Source organism: Acomys russatus, chromosome 26, assembly GCF_903995435.1.
Source record: "Acomys russatus chromosome 26, mAcoRus1.1, whole genome shotgun sequence".
Taxonomy (NCBI): Eukaryota; Metazoa; Chordata; class Mammalia; order Rodentia; family Muridae; genus Acomys; species Acomys russatus.
In genome coordinates, this window is record NC_067162.1 from 47,396,417 (window position 1) to 47,411,505 (window position 15,089).

The 15,089-nt window shown below is 43.1% G+C and overlaps 1 protein-coding gene across 2 annotated transcripts in view; it reads right to left on the reverse strand.

Annotated features, from left to right (window-relative positions):
• Ankrd11 (ankyrin repeat domain containing 11) overlaps positions 1-15,089 on the reverse strand; it is a 158,680-nt gene that overhangs the window by 83,840 nt on the left and 59,751 nt on the right. The window contains exon 2 of one of the 2 annotated variants that reach the window (XM_051168668.1): positions 14,399-14,480. The exons of the other annotated variant lie outside the window; for it this stretch is intronic. The gene's annotated coding sequence lies outside the window, so the exon portion shown is untranslated. The remainder of the gene's footprint in view (positions 1-14,398; positions 14,481-15,089) is intronic. 2 annotated transcript variants of the gene reach the window in all.

Below are 15,089 nucleotides of genomic sequence, written 5' to 3' on the forward strand. Positions count from 1 at the left end.
TGGAAGGCGTCATAAAGAGAATGGGTAGTGAGAATCTTGAAATATTTGTTTCTTTAAAAAAGACAGAAATAAACCAGGCATGGTGGCTCACCCCTTTAATCCCTGCACTCGAGAAGCAGAGGCAGGAGAATCTCTGTGAGTTTGAGGCCAGCCTGGTCTACGAATGGAGATCCAGGACAGTTAGGGCAGTTATGCAAAAAGAAAAAAAAAAAAATACCCACAGAAATGTCAGAATATATTTTCATTTTAAGCCCAGGTGTGGGCAGCTGACTATGGTGTGCCTCATGCTCTAGCAGGGGGCGTGATTTTGCCAGTTACAGAAACATTTCTGTGATTGTGTGGTGTTTGGAATTCTGGGAACTTTTCAGAAGGTATATAAATGCTAGAGCCCTGATAGGTGGGTTGTTGGTTGCTGTTTGTTAAGTAGTCCTATGAAAAGAAGAAACAAGAAGAAAAAGAAGAAATCAGAAACCCTGAAGGCAAAGACCACACTTGCCGGGAGGAGCTTGACACCCCTGATCAGCAGGAAGCAGTCTAGCAATAACCTTGTCTCCTTGCCTCTTTGTATCTAGTGTTAGGGGGTTGAAAGGATGAAAAGGGTAGAAGGAAAAGGAAGCCACAAAGTAGCAGGAGTTGGCCATAGCAACCTATATCATTTTAAAAGACCTACTTACTACTTAACTTTATGTGTACACAAAATAACATTTTATGCTTTGCCTATATCTGTATGTATGCACCACATGGTGCTTGATGCCAGAGGAAGTCGGAAGGCAGCACTGGGTCCCCTAAAGCTGAACTTAGAGATGGTTGTGAACTACCCTGTGGGTGCTGGAAACAGAGTGCTCTGGAAGAGCAGTAAGTGCTCTTAACCACTGAGCCACCACTCCAGTCCCACCATGGGATTTTGTAAATAAAGATTTATATAATTGCATTCCTTTGTTTGCATATAGTATTTTGCTACTTTTACTCAAGATGTTACAAAGAATATATGTCATGTTAGTAAAATTGGAATCTGTCCAACCCCATAGTTGACACTCAACTAGTAGACACAAAACTAGAGGAGACACAAAGCACAGCTCACACAGCTCTGGACCGACCTAACTTATGTACAGGTGTTATACTGGAGCTGATTAAAGAGTCTGGATAGGTGGAAGGCAGGGGAAATGCAAACTGCATCTCCAATTTTCTAATTTTTTTGCAAGCACATAGTAAGTAATTTTCAAAAACTGATTAATCTAAAAATTAAATAGTTTATTCTAAGAAACAACATTCTATAAAAATTTACCATTTGCATAACATAAATGAGTATCTATAAAGCTCCTCTATTAAGAAATTCACTGTGAAAAAAAAAAAAAAAAAAAAAAAAGAAATTCACTGTGAAAAGCTGGTATTTCTTACACGTGCTCTGGCAGAACAGCGGCGTCATTTTTAACTTTGATCCTTAGGCAGGAAGTACTTGTGAGGCTTCAGTTGTTCTGGAAACAAGCTATTCTAGAAGATGACTCCAACGGGCACATCTGTATCATTAACACAATGACAAGAGGTTCCCACGAAGAGCTATAAGCATCACATAGCTCAACAGAGGGAGGGACCTGGCCTGTGATAAATCTACATGTTTGCAATAAGATCAAACAAGTCTATGATGAAAGACAAAAACCCAGAGGAGACATGCAATTTGCAGGGCATATAGGAATTGTGGAGCCTAACAAATACTTGCTTTCCCAGAAAGATAGCGAGGTAATGAGAACAAGTGTCAATATGCTGGCACAGCCAAGCTATGTGCCTGTCTCCAGGGCCAGGGGTGGCAGAAGGTAGAGTCTCAAAGACGATGAGAGCTACAAGCCTAACAATGCATTCCTGAGCTAAGGACATAGAGACAACTGAAGCCACAGAACAAACACATCTGCTTCCCAGAGATTTTTTTTTTTAAGGTCCTGGTTCTCAAGACGTATAAGACAATAAACAATCCCAAAAGGGGGGTGTGATAGCTGGGTGATGGCTCAGTGGGAGAGTACTTGCCTTGCCTAGCTGCATATCTAGTACTGAGAAAAGGTAAAGAGGGAAGGGGGAGAGAAGCACAGGCCAGAGAAACTCTGGGAGACAGCACCCATCTATTTAGGGCTACGTGCAAAGTGCAAAAGAACTTCACTATGACAACTTCGACCTAACTGAACAATAAAAAAGCCAAATCACGGCCAGGGACAATAGAGCAAGCCTTTACCCCAGCACTGAGAGACAGGCAGAGATTTTGAGGCTACGCTATTTCTGCCTACTTGTAGAGGGACTCATGGGGAAATGACTTTGCAGAGTCCTCAAACTCTGGTGGAAGATGAAGCCTACTACCATGCTGTAAACGCAATTCAAAGAGGCTAGCTCTGTGTGTCACCAACAGTTCAAATACATCTACAGAGAAAGAAGGTGAACTAACTCATCAGGTCAGAAAGGGCAGGCACAGCCAGGAGGGTCAGGGAGTCCTGAGACTAGGTGCTCAAGGTAGGAAGCACCAAGTACAAAGCCAAAAACCTAAGCCAATGTTAATAGTGACCAGCGGACAACAGGTATGGGCCCACAAAATAGCTCCATGTTCCCTCCCTCAAGCAACTTCCATTGAAGAGTTCAAACAGACATCTCTCTCAACCCACTACACTTACTAGAGTTCTCAGAGACTCTCCGTGTTTGTGTACTCAGTGATCCCTGCCATCAACCTCACAACAGAATAGCATACAGAAATCTAAAATATCCTTCTTCTCAGCCCTCCTCCATCTCTCCCCGCCCCCATTTCCCTAAGAAAAGAGAATATTCTTTAAAGCTTGTCCTAGACTTCAAATTCATATCTCAGGAGAGTGTGCACACTGAAAAGACAACCATTCCAGCAGGGGCACCCAAAAACCTTATTCCAGAGTGAACAAAACCTAGCCTGTCTGGGAGGCCCAAGGTGTCATCTCCAGCAGGCCTAGAGCCCAAGGCTGTTTCTGTTTATGGGGAACGCAGGTCCAAACATCACTTGGAAAGAAGCTAGACTTGTCAGGGAGCATGCCTTCCTCTTCTACACAAGCCGCCACTTGCTGTGAGGTTGTTCTGAGCCAATAAGATCAAGGCATGAGTCAAATAGTCACCTAGGTATCAAAATAGACCTGAAATCAGAACAATACACCCACCTCCACACCCGACTAAGAGACAAGAAGTGAACTCCAGAGATTACCAATCCCACAGTATGAAGAGGACTTGGGCTGCAAAGAAAGAAAGAAATGTGATGAGATGTGCCAGATGTGGCCCTATGACAGAAAGGGACATCAGGTAAGACCTGAAAAATTCTAAGACGTCTACAGTTGACATTACTGTGTCAGTGCTGGCTTCCTAGTTCAGACCAAGGTAGCAGGTAAGATGGTAGCAATTAGGGAAAGCTGGGTGAGAATTATGTACGAACTCTGCTATTTATGCAGTTTTTCTCTAAATCTATGTTTCTCAAAAATACAAATTGCCAGACATGAAAAAAGAAAAGCCAACAGGTTCCAAAACTGTTGAAAAGCCTTGAGGTCCCCACACAGGTGAGAGATAACAATTCTCCAAGACCTTAGTACAACATATTTTTTTAAATGACCTACATAAAAAGGATTTCCAAGCCAGCAAATGTGAAACAGTAGATTTTAAGGCACTATAACCCAGATGATATTTTTATCTGAAGTTTTTGATAAAACAAAGACAAACTGCTAAAGCAAATGCCAGGCTAAGATACAGGGCAAGACCTAGAATAAGCAATGAATAGGGACCAACACAGAAATAACTAAGGAATCCTGGTTTACAAAATGAAGTGTAGTTATTTTGAGGAATCTTCTAAACAGGAAGAACTATGTAAGCAAAAAAAAATCTGGGTAAGGCACAGGGAGGGGCTATGGGATGCCAGAGGAATGGGCTCAAGAGAACTGGGAGAAGAGGTCATTAAAGAGGGACTATTGGTAGACATTACAAAAGAAATCCATCCCATACTGCGGAGTCACTGTCTACTACGGGTATAAAACAAAACCAAGATCAAACGAAGAGCAGTCACTCTAGTGCCAATACACAACTGACATAAAGACATGGGTGCTTCTTAAATGCCTATTATTAAGAGAAAGAAGCCCATGAGAAAAAGGTAACATGCAGGCTGGGTGGTACATGTCTTTAATCCCAGCACTATGGAGGCAGAGGTAAGTGGGTCTCTGAGAGTTCTAGGATGACCTGGTCTATTTAGTTGAGTTCTAGGACAGCCAGTGCTATATCTCCAAAGAAGATAAAGAGAAAAGGTAATATGCTGTAGGATTCCAACTGAAGACATACTGAAAGGTAAAACTGGTCCACAGCTACCCAGGAGTCGATAAGGGAGGGTCAAACAGGCAGGACATGGGTGGTATGTACAGCAGTAAAACTGGTCTGGATGATGCTGTAAAGCTGTGATTCTCAACCTTCTTAATGCCATGACCCTTTAATATAGTTCCTCATGGCATGTTGTGGTGACCCCAACATATAATTATTTCTGTTGCTGTAATTTTGCTACTGTTATAAACTGTAATGCAAATGTCGGTGTTTTCTGAGGGTCTTACGCCATCCCTGGGAAAGGGTCTGTCCGACTCAGTTATAATGAAAGGTGTCAGTGAGTAATCTTTGGTGTAACAGATGGGCTATCCTGGTGCAGAACACTGATATGTGGAGGCTGCGAGATTATATAGTAACTCTGCCCTTTATGCTCAAATCTCACGGAAACCTGAAGTGGTGGTTCAGACCTAAGGCCTAACACATGGTGACAACTGCTGACAAGACTACAGCTCCAGGCAGAGTTTAGGTTTTAAAAGGTGACTGTTGCAGGGGCTAGAGAGATAGCTTAGCAGTTAAAAAGCACTTGTTCTTGCAGGGGGGTCTTATGTAATCCAAGCCAGCCTTGTAGAAGATGGGGTGTGTCACTGGGGCTAGTGTTTGAGATTTCAAGTGCCCAGGTTACTCCCAATTAGCCCTCTCCCTCTCCCCTCTCTGATCCTTGTGGATCAGATGTAAGTTCTCAGTTACATCTCCAATGCCATGCTCCCAAATACGGACTAACCCTCTAGAACTATGAGCCCCCAATTAGATGATTCCTTTTACGATGTCTTGGTCATGGTATATTATCACGGCAATAGAAAAGTCAGATTCCTACTTTCTTTTTTACACTTAATTTTATCTGCTGGTGTGACAAATCAAACTATGTTATAAAAAATAACCATGGAAATCTAGTATCTGACTGTTTGGAAACAGATCTATACAGGTAAATTCAAGAGCTCATCAGGGCGAACTCTAAACCCAGAACGGCTGGTTGCCTTATAAACAGAAACTTTGGGGAGTTGGAGAGATGGCTCAGAGGTTAAGACCAGAAGTCCTGAGTTAAATTCCCAGCAACCACATGGTGGCTCACAACCATCTATAATGCGATCTGATGTCCTCTTCTGGTGTGCAGGCATACATGCAGGCAGAATACTGTATAAATAGATAAATTAATAATAAATAAATACTTTAAAATTATACAGGAATTTTGGACACAGACAGGAGAAAGCCAAATACAGACAGATGCATGAAATTGTGTAGGTGTCACAACCACCAAGGACTGCCACCAACCTTGAAAAACTGGAGACAAACTTAGGGCCCTAGATCATATTATCCTAGAAGTCTCAGTCCTACATACACCTTGCTTGGTCTTGGGTTCTGGCCTCCAGCCTGTAGGGGTATATGCACTTGAGCCCTTAGACCATAAAGTTGTGATATGCCAGCGTATGCAAATTGAAGCAAAGTTTTGTTCCAACTCCACGAGCAGTTTTAGTAACAATAAAGCGTTGATTTTTCTAAGACAGTGAATGAGTATAATATAATCCTTAGAATAAAGATCTCTTCAGCTCACTGCACAAAAGATCTGCCCCTCCAATGTAACAAAGTAACATTGTCTGGATGCCTATGATTTACTTTAACCAGCTCTTTGTAGAAAGACTGAAGTTATCTTGGAGGAGTTAATTTATATTTAACTACAATCTCTTTTGCTTTTGTGTGTGTTGATCCCCTTTCCTCTGCTTCTCGAGTGCTGGAATTACAGGCATGCACCATCACGGTCGGCACAACCATTAACTCTTAACCTAAGTAAGTCACAGTAAGATACTTGAGACTGGGCAAATGCTGTAACTGGTTCTGACAGGGTGAGAAGATAGAACTCATTCCTCACTCTTGGCAATAATCCAAGATGCCAACCGATGACCCCTTAAGCTTCCCAGTTACAGCCAACATACTGGTTCTTTTTTTTTTTTTTTTTTTTAAAGACAGGGTTTCTCTGTGTAGCCTTGGCTGTCCTGGACTTGCTTTGTAGACCAGGTTGGCTCGAACTCACACTGATCTGCCTGCCTCTGCCTCCTAAGTGCTGGGATTAAAGGTGTGCGCCGCCACACCTGGCAACACACTGGTTCTTATTTGATTGTAATTTACAACAAATAGACCTAGCAGTCTGTGAAGACATGAAACACTATTAACTTGAAAGAAGTAAAGAGCTGGCAAAGAGCGCTGTAAACCAAGTGTCGGGGTTTCCCGATGTGACGAGTGAAGGAAGTGAATGAAGTTAAACAGAGAAGAGGCAGCCCAACACAGTAGCACACACTTCTAGCCACAGCGCCCGGAGGGTAAAAGAGGAACACCTCAAGTTTAAGGCTACCCTGAGCAACAAAACAAAGACAGTCTCCGAAAAACAAACAGAGACAGAGCCATCCACCATGTGCAGACTCTTCTCAAGCCGGAGCTGTGCCCCAGGGCAAGTGCTAGCCTCAACCTCAGCCTCTCTGAAGTACACCAACTAGGCAGTGCCCCAAGAAGACCCAACACTGCCAAAAACCAGACTACACCGATGCAAAGTGGCATAATGGGATTGAATATTAATATTCACAGTGACGCAAGCTCCACAGTGTCTCGGACACAGCGGCTCACAGAGTGTGTGCTGACAACGAGGTCTATACTTCTGCTGCTTTTAGAAAATAGCACGAAATACCAACTCCTATACATCAGACCAGTGACCAAGGCTAAAACTAAGACACTTAAAAGTGAAGACAGAAAACCCCTCTTGGACACACTGAGGGAGTTAGCTTGTACAGAAAGAAGCCTCTGAACTCACACAGCAGACACCGACACTTCTTGGAGGAGCCCATGGCTTAAGAACAATGTAAGTGGGGCAGGCAGCTGAAGAAGCTAATAAGTCTGTTTCAGAGGTAAGATACCAGAATATAAGGTAACTTGCGAAATCAACCAAGATTAGCAATAGCAGCAGATTAAAGAGATAAACACTCTCCCGAACTGGACTGGGCTTAAAACCACTTTTGAATCACTGCACCCTCTCCCAAGAAAGGGTTTCAGGATGTTCCTCTTGTCACACGCCAGAGGCAGCAAGACCACACAGGCAACCCAGGCAAGGGGCACCAAATCCAAACTAGGAAAGACTCTCAGAGCAAACACTGTCAATCAGACAGTGCTGAGCAATCATACCGCCATTATGATCCCAACACTCAAAACAGGGGATGCCCTTGAACATCAGCAACCAGACCCAGTCAGGGAACATTCTCACAGTTTTACAAAGCAATGTTTGTTGAGGATGCAACTGGAGAGCTGGTTCAGAAATGTAAAGGCCTTGCTGTTCTTGCAAATAACCCAGGATAGATTTCCCAGCACCATATGGTGGCTCACAGCCATCAATACCTCCAGTTCCCGGGGATCAACCAGCTTCTTCTGGCCTTGGCAAACACCACACATGCACATGTTTAAAATACATACACACAAGACAAATACTCATACACACGAGGAGGGGAGTTTTTATGTGTATGGAACTAAGAAGTCCAGTAAAAACTACTGAGACCCCTACTTTGCTCTCACCCACCAAAACAAAAAACAAAAAAACCACAATCACCAACAAAGAAGGGCCCCTGAGTGCAGTGATGTCTGTGTGGCAATAGTAATGGTAGTCATGGAAGAACCAGCTTTCTTAGAGTAGAAAAGAAAGAAAAGTATGATGGCTACTCTTGCGTGTCAACTTGACTACATCTGGAATTAACTAAATCCAAATGGCTGAGCATGCTTTTTTTTTGAGACAGGGCTTCTCTGTGTAACTTTGGTTGTCCTGTACTTTGTGCCATCACACCTGGCTTTTTTTTCCCCCCCTTAATTAAATCATTTGTAATGGGAAGTCCCTCTTTAAACTTGGATTTTTTAAAAATATAATTTTTTATTTTTATGTACATTTGGTGTTTGGTCGACATGAATACCTGTGTGAGAAAGCTGGATCCACTGTAACTTGAGTTACAGACAGTTGTAAGCTGCCATGTCGGTGCTGGGAATTGAACCCCAGTCCTCTGCCAAGAGTAGCCAAAGTTCTTAATGCTCTGAACTACTGAGCTATCTTTCTAGTCCCATTTACTTGGATCTTTTGAGGTGGGAAGATATACCTTTAATCTGGGCCACACATTTTGTCCCCTGTATCAGGGACAAGGAATAAGGAAGCTTACTTGTTCTCTTCGCCTCTTGCGTTCACTCTTACTGGCAAGCCCATTCCTTCACTGGCATTAGAACCTACTTCTTGAGGACTCTGGTGTACACTAAATACCAGCTGCGGTATCCGGCCTCATAGACTGATAAGACAGACATTTTTGGACTAACAGAGTCGCTATACTAAATCGTGTGTGTGTGTGTGTGTGTGTGTGTGTGTGTGTGTGCGCGCACGCGCGTGTGTGTGGTGTCCTATATAACATAAGTACTAATTCATTAATTATTAGTCCATTCTATAAGTTCTCTTGCTCTAAGAGCCCTAGTACCAGAAGTACTTCTACGGCAGCAGAAGCAGAAGGATTACTTATTCGGGCATCTGGAACGGGCTTCCAATCTGCAGACCCTGACAGCTACTGAAGCCTCTCTTGGAGGCTCAGAGTCCTGAAAGATCATGGTATCAACTATTTTATAAACGTAAGGAGACATGGATTTGGTTTCATGATTCACCAATTGTTAGAGGCAATGGATACAATCAATCTGTATATAAAACGTTTGACAATCTGTGGAAAATGATGTGGTGGTTGGCTGCTTCTAACACTCTGGATAAATTGACAAAAGAAAAGAATATACTCCATGATAAAACGTCTGGCATCTCAGAATATGTAAAAGACCACAATGAAATCAGTGATAGAACAGACTGGCTTCAGGTGCACATAACCATTCTAAATTTGACTGTGCCCTGGAAGTGAATCTTCTCTCCAGCAGCCACAGAGCTTAAGTTGTGGAAAACCAAATAAAAGCCCTCATTATAAGATTGGTTGAATTACTGGGCAGTGGTAACTCACAGCTTTAATCCCAGCACTCAGAAGGCAGAGGCAGGTGGATCTCTGTGAGTTCGAGGTCAGTCTGGTTGGTCTTCAGAGTTCTAGAGAAACCCCATCTTAGAGGTTTGGAGGAGTATGCCTGAATTCCAGAGAAAATTCAAGTCCTGGACTTGAATGGTGCTAGCAATTAAAGTAAAGACTGTTGTAATTATTTTTATAAAACTGTGTTTGAGTTTCTTTTAGATTATTTAACCTACCTATCACACAAATAATTAAGACTCTTTTATAATACAAGGCTCCACAACACAATTCTGAGCAGGTTAAGTCTGTTCTTAACCCTCTGTGCTGTTTTGTCTTCTTATTCCCAGCAAATATCCCAGAGAGCTTTCCTCAGCTCCAGCTCCTTCCTCCTGATCTTCCTTGCACCTCTCCTGGTGGCCAGCTCCTCTCTGCTTCTCTCCCTGACTCCTCTCCCCTAGTTGGTAGGAAGTCCAGCCCTATTATCTTCCCTGCTCATTGATTGGCTGTAAGCTGCTTTATTGACATAACAGGAGAATAATTGGGGAGCAGAGTTTACACAACATTTAGACAGAAAATAAGAATTTAAACTAATACAATAATAACCTTATGCCTACAAAGAACATTAACTGCCAAAGAATGGGGTCCTGTAACGAGATGGGGATATTTGAGGGGACCCTAAAGATTCTCAAGGGCCCACCATCAGCAGATACACTCCCACCTCCACCCCTGAAGTACTACTGCCTTTTCCACCTTTGACCGTGGAAACTGAGTCTTCAATGTTTGATAAACCAGCAGTGACTTTCTCTGGAGCAGGTGCCAGGTAAGACAATGCTGATGTCCCTTGGGCCCTCCAACAGTCGCCTCTAGACCTATAACCAGGCTCCTAGAGGGGAGGAAGAAAGTGTGGTCCATGAGGAGGCAGGCTGCACTACTACAGAACCTGGAGTTTGATAACTCACCCACGCAGAAGGCTGCAGAGTGTGTGGGGGTGGACCTTAAGGTTGTGGAAGGAACTTGAAATTGGATCAGGCTGAGTTTGCTGATGTGGGACCACTGAGTGCAGACTCTGGGGTTAATATGGAAGCTCATATAGCTTTTTAAAAAAGTGTCAAAAGTTTGTTTGAATGGTTGGCAAAGCATTTGTCCAAAGATAGTCTACTGAAAAAGAATTAGAGATGTCTGATGTCCCTTGGCTTAGTGTTGATAAAGGAATTTTAAGACTCAAGGAAATTGCAATGCTAGAGTGGGTAAGTGTTCTAAGCTTCTTCCTTTCTGCACCTGCCCTAGCAAACGGTAACGAACCATAGTCCCGAGCTCTCAAGAGACTTTCACAGATGTCCTCCTTAGCAACAAAAAGAAAGCAAAACAAGCACCATACTAGTTAAGCAGCACTGTGCCACTTAGCCATCTCAGCTAGCCCCAAACCATGCTGCAATTACATACCAAAATACATGCCACTGGGACCCAAGGTCCTGAACATCCACTCAGTCTCCTTGCACCTAAGTAGGATTTCCTCTAAAAGCTCCTTAATGTGGCAGATGCATTACAGATAGTGCAACTGACTTCTAGCAATAGTCTGGCCAGAACACATCACAGTCCTAAGTTTCGGTATGCCCTGTTTTCTTTCTTAATTGTAAAAATGGAGCAGTGGCAATGTCCTTCACGATCTTTAATTCTGATTTACACCCATGTGTAACTATTTCTAGAACAGGCACACCTCATGACCACAGCTCAATCACAGCTTCCCCCAGGTATGCATGTTCTTCAGAACACCTGCTGCAGGAAGAGAGCTATGTGTGCTCTGGACCCTACGTGTAGAGGCCCAATGAAAAGTGCAAAAGGAACCACATGAGCTGAAACAAGGTGATACTCTTGTCTACATAGAACCACCTGCATACAGACCAGAGAAGACAGAGGATGCTTATGATTTAAGGGTCAGGAAGCAGACTGCACAAAGGACAGCACAAGTGGCCAGCACTTCACTAGATAAAGGGTCAAACAATCACTCCTTTAGAGAAAAGAAGCCCAGGTGACCTGAGCTGACATCTAACTAAACACAGGACATTGTGCCCAGGCACAGGCTTTATCTCACACAGGTGTCTGCCCTCTTGAAGGCAAAAAGAAGAGCAAAGCAGAGGAAGGTAAGGTACTTAAAGTAATATGTTCTAGGAGAGGCTTAACCGTTTGAATGAAAAATGCCCCCAAACGCCCAAGTCTTTGAACACTTGGTTCCCAGTTAGTAATGCTATTTGGAGAGGTGGTTCTTGGAGGAACTGCATCATTGGGGACACGTTTGAGAGTTCACAGCTTCATGCTACTTCTAGCTCCACTGCATTTGAAGATTTAATCTCTCAGCTTTCCTGCTTTGGCACTGTGTCCGCCATCCCTCCCCACCACAATGATAGATTCTTGTACCTCTGAAATCGAAAGCCAAAATAAATTCTTCCATAAATTGCTTTTAATTATGGTGTTCTTTATCACAGCAACAGAAAAGTAATAAAAAGGCTAAGATGAAATCATAACCGACACTTAAGACAGAGGTTAAGAGATGACAGAAAAATACTAAGAGGAGACGGCATAGTCAGGGCTCTTCAGACAGTGAACAGGAATGACATTCAGGAAGCCCAAGAACATTGTAATAATGCCTTGAGCCTCCATCCTACTCCCATGGGAGAATGGCAGCCACAGAAGCATCTAGAAAACAACTTCTTTTTAAAACAATCAAACTGATAAGTTATGGTAAAGAAGCCAGGAATGGTTAACCGCATGCCTGTAATTCTAGCACTAAGGAGGCTGAGTTAGGTGACTGCCATAAGTTCAAGGCCAGCATAGGCTACAAAAAGAAACACTATGTCAAAACAAGCAATTAATCCTCTATAAATTAATACTGGTATAATTAGCAGTTTCTTTATAATTATGTATTTTATGTGTGGTGTTTCGGTTGAGTGAACGTCTGCGTACCACTTTCATGCAGTGGACTTGAAGATCAGAGAGGGTACTAGATGGCCTGTAACTAGAATTACAGACAATTGTGAAATGCCATGTATGTACTGAGAATTAAACCCAGGTCTTTAGAAGAGTAGATGACGCTCTTAACTACTGATCCATCTTTACAGCCCTGCTACGCATATTACTTAATGAAAGAAAATATGTTTGTTATCTTTAATGCGCCCGAAGTCCTGATTTGGTCTAGGTTATCCTAGGTAAAATGTAGCGCTGCTGGCTCCCTTTCTCTAGCCATACTCTGATGTAGCAGGAGCCACCAATGTACTTAGTATATTATGGCAGCAAAGCACCTACCTTTGCTGTTCTTGAAGACAGAACTGTGCAATTACATGTGGCTTGTTTGCAGCCTGTACTTTCAAGGATACAAAGACAGAAAGCTCGCCACGCACTTTCACATGACTTAAAATATCAACATTATAGCAAATGAAGTAATGACTTTAATGACTGATGTGTGCTTGTGTCCTAGGATCCAGGGGTCTAGAAGTTCAGACATAGCCTGGGTAACATAATGAGGTGACACCAGCCCTGGCAGGTTGGGGGTGATGACCTAGAGACCTCACACGTGTGAAGTACTTATCCTTTATCACTAGATGATGCTCTTAGCCTTGTATTTTTCTATTGTGTATTTCAACTAAAATTTTATTATCCAGACAGAGCCTCACTATGCTGGCCTCTAATTTCAGATCTTGTTTCTGCTTTTCTATTTTGAATAGAGATGTTAAATTCAAAACATAAAACATTGGCGGCTGGAGAGACGGCTCAGCAATTAAGAGCCCTGGATTCCCTTCCAGAGGACCTAGAAGTTACATTCCCAGCATCCACATGGCAGCTGACAACTGTCTATAACTCCAATTCCATTAGATCTGACACCCTCTTCTAGACTCTGCAGTCAACATGAACACACACACTATGCACAGATATGCATGCAAGCCAAACACCCATACACAAAGTGAAATAATAAATATACACACACAAATGAAATCCAGGGTTTCTTTCATATAAATAACACTGTCTTTATTACTATGCCATACCACTTTCAGAAGCAAAAATATTGCTGAGTGTAGTGGGGGTGCCTGCAATCACTGGAAGAAGCCTCTCTGCAGGACAGTTGTGAACTGGAGCCCATCTGAGCTACATCATCAAGTCTCTAAAAACAACAATGGCTGAAGTGCTATAAACCTTCAGGGCTGGAGAAATGGCTTAGCAATTAAGAGCACTTTTGGGGGTGGGGGTGGGGGTGGGGGCAAAAGATCTAGGTTTAATTCCCAGTACCCAAACTCAAGGGTAAAGAGGTATGGGGGGAGGAAATATGCTAAATAACATAAAAATAGTATATTTGGGGCTACTTACTTGAAAACATAATAGCTGAGCAATCAACAAAAACCTAAAATGTGTGAAGCATTTTTCTTAACAGTTATCAGTTCTCCCATTACAGAAGAGAGACAATGTGCCAGCTACAATGAGTCTCTTCAGGAGAAACTTTTATCCAATGGTGACCCAAGGGCAAATGGGCCTTTATGGAGACAGATGTCCCTATTCTCAGAACACATCCCAGTCCTTCTCAGGAGGTTTGGGACTATCAGCCAAAGATCCTATTCCTCCCAACTGACCAACAGCCTGGCCTCAAGCCAGGAAAGCTACAGCACTCCTCTACAACAGCCCCCAAGCCAGCAGCACAGGATGCCAGATCACAAGTCTCAGATCCGTCCTGCCCATTTCCAAAGCTTTGCTTCATGATAAACAGCTGATACCGCATGCACACAGTGCTAAACAAACACAGCAACCGCCAGGCCTCCAATCTATTTAGAGGCAGAAACAAATTTATTCTGTAAATAAGACCATCAACCTAGTCCCTACCCACCCTCCCTCCAAAAAAATCATCCTCACAAGGACACAAGAGATGCTACTTATTGACTCCAGGAGAGTTCACAGTGGCCATGCCAAACCACCCTCTCTGAATAAAATCCAGGACAGCAGTCACAACACTGGGCAAACCTCCATCACGCCCAAGAGAAAATGCAAGAAGCAGTACTCACAGATTCCATGGCAAAAAAAGGGGAAAAAAAAAAAATCAGTGTTGCTCAGGACTGGGTATGAACTCCAGCAGGACAGTGTGCTCTGAAAGGGAAAGGAAGAGCAAGTTAAGTCAACACTACCCTCTTCTTAGTTCCTTTTACAGTTTAATAACTATAACATAACAAGTAATGTTACTAAGGTGCTGAAGGGACCCTGCTGTTTAAGACTTTAGTCCTTCTAGGCTGGATAGCCATTCTTCTGAGCTCAGTGCTAGATGAAGGACTGCCTTTCCCAAGCAGGACCTTCTGCTCTCTACCTGACCTCATCTGGAGAGTGTCTTTAGACACAGATGCCCCTAACGGCATTTGATATATGGCCTTAGACACAATGCCCTACTAGTTCTCCCCTACCTGTGCCTATAGGATAATTAGGTATTGTGTTCCCATTTGTATGAGTGTAGCAAAATGCAAATCAAGCATATCTTTAAAGTGCCTAGTTTCAACCAATTATGCACACCTATTCTGGGAGCCCCTCCCCACTCCCCAAGGACTATACAGCCTTTGTTCTCACTGAATAAAGTTGAAGTGGCTCCCAGAGAAGTCATTCTTCTTCGGGCTCATGAACCTTCTGAGCCCTGTGCCTTCTGCACCTCCTGCTTTGGGGGCTGGTGGCCAACAGTCCCTCAGGAAAGAGGAGACCCACACTAAGGTG